This window comes from Apis dorsata, unplaced genomic scaffold (genome assembly GCF_000469605.1).
Source record: "Apis dorsata unplaced genomic scaffold, Apis dorsata 1.3 scaffold_916, whole genome shotgun sequence".
Lineage (NCBI taxonomy): Eukaryota > Metazoa > Arthropoda > Insecta > Hymenoptera > Apidae > Apis > Apis dorsata.
In genome coordinates this window covers 16,160-19,007 of record NW_006264027.1, presented here as the reverse complement: position 1 = coordinate 19,007, position 2,848 = coordinate 16,160, and positions in this window count along the sequence as shown.

The window sequence follows — 2,848 nt, the reverse complement described above, 5'->3', positions numbered from 1 at the left end:
AAATTAAATTAAAAATTTATATATTATGTTACAAGAAAATGAATTATTATTATATATTATTTATATATTATTACTATTATATATTATTAATTTAGTAATTCTAATTTTAATGAAAGTTTAAATTAGAACAAAGTTATATAAGATTATATAAAATGCATATAAAAGGATTTTAAAATATCTTTTTGAAAAATGAAATTAAATCAAATTAATTTTTAACATTTTTAACAAATTTTTAACATTTTTGATATTTTGGAGATAATATTGCCTAGGAATATTTTTTATAATAGAAAAATATAGTATTAAAAATAAAATACTTTTTGTATGAAAAGTTTTATTCTATCTTGTATTATTACAAAGTTAAAAATACTTATATTATCACAAAATAAAAAATAAAAATATAAACTATAAAAATAATACTAAAATAAAAACTTTATATTGATTTCTTTAAAGATGTTTTGTTAAAAAAATTATTTTTTGTATAATTTATTATGTTCTATATATTTATGAAATTTCATAAAAAATATTATTAGAAATATCGATAAATTTTTTTGTAACAATATAATGATATAATCAATTAATATAATCAATTTTGCATCATTGTACATAATGTAGTTATTATATAATTATCACTACATATACAGGATATTAATATATTTGTTACAACATCTTTGAAAGATTAATTTTAAAAAAGATACATGATATAAAAATAATTTACATTTTAAGTTTTTAAAAATCAATAGAAAATAAAAGAAATTATAAAGAAATGATTTATTATAATTTTATAGTATGTTATGTAATATATATAAAATGATCTATAGTATTTCAAATTATAATTTTATTACCCAAAGTTTTTATTTAAAATAATAATATTTGCAAAATGTAAATATATTATTACATTTGCAAAAAAAAATATGATTATCAATATATTTTAAGCTATTTATCTTTTTTCTTTCATATTTTTCTATAGTTGTGATAATAATGATAACTTAAAATAGTTGTCATGTAGATTAAAATGTAATAAAAGAATTCATAAATTCATATTGTTTATGTATGTTTGCTTATTATATTCTATATTTAATTTTAATAATATACAACAATATTTGTAACAAGAATTATTATGTAATATAATTATATTAATTATAAAATTATATAAAAATGAAATATTGATATATCTATCGTTTATTCATATTACAATTATTTGAAAAATAAATTTTATTATTTATGTTTTTTTCTCAATTAACATTTTTTCATTAACATAATATAAAATTGATGAAATATAAAAATGAAAATCATCAATTTATCATAAAATTCTAATGTAAAATAAAATTTGTTCTATATACATTTTATATAATATTTCGAATAAATCATGCAATTAAATATAATTTTGAAATTTTTTAAATGCTTTATTATTTTTGCACCCGATTCTTTATAATGTTTCTTTATTTACAAACTTCTTTATAATAATTATTTAATTCATTATTTAATTATGTAATTATTTACATAATTACATAATTATTTATTTTCTAAGCGATATAATATTTATACGTAGAGCATAACTATTCTATTCTATTTTTATTCGATTTCGTTAAATCAATATTTCGGATATCAATGGCAAACAATGTTATTTTTTGTACCATTCATTGATATAATTTTTTATACTATATATATGACTATGTTTGTATTATCAAAATTCAAAAATTAAAATCACAAATCAAGTTCTTTTTTTGAAAGGATCATTATTTTTCATTTTTATACCAATAATTATGAAAGCGATTTAAATCAAATATTTCTTATTACAAACTATATATTATTTTATGTAATATAAAATGATATTATATAAAACAAATCAAAAATTCAATTGATTTTAAATTTATATTATTTTCAATACATATAGTACATATAAAATATATTATAATTAACATTTATTTATAAATATAAAAAAAAATATATAAATAATGTGATATAAATAAATATATATGGATAATATATTTATAATTCATGAGAAATTTATTTATACAAATAAAATCAGACTTCGTTTTCAAGTAAATTAAATTTGAAAATTTTTCAAATACAAGTAAAATTAGCTAATTCCTTATAGCATATGATTGTTGATAAAAGATGATTTTAAATGTGAAAATAAAAATGAATGTATAATGAATATATTTTTTTTATTTAATTTTCAAAAAAATCGAAAAAAATGATTAAAAATTCATTGATTATATGACTGAAATGAATATATATCTAAATATGTTCAATTTTAATTTTCTCAGAAAACAAAGGACTTAAGCTAAAATTTTATCTTTTTTATTATTCTATATTTTTTGTTTATTTTCATATATGAAAATATAATATTTAAAATATTTTAAAAATAGCAAATATATAACAAAATTCAATATTTCGTATCGAAAGATTTCTATTATAGTACTTCAAAAACTAATAAATAAATTGAAGCTAAAATAATGGAAAACATTTTAAAGATAAATTTAAAGAATTCATAAAAATATTAAATTCAAATAATAAATTCTCAAATAAAAAATTTATTTTTCACTTAATTGTATTTTTATTAATTGCATTTTTTGATATATAAGATATTAATATAAGATAATATCAATGGCAATATATTGTTTGAATTTTTAAACATTAAAAATTTACTCAATATAATGTAATATTTTTATTTTAAAGATTTTAAAGATTTTTAAAAATTTTTATTTCGAAAAATTATATTGATAAGTGAAAAAAAAAAACATTTGAAGACAATTTATCTTATTTATTTAAATTTATTGATATTAATGAATGATTCAATAATTAAAAATAAATTTGCATGTTTAAATATTTATAATTAAATCAA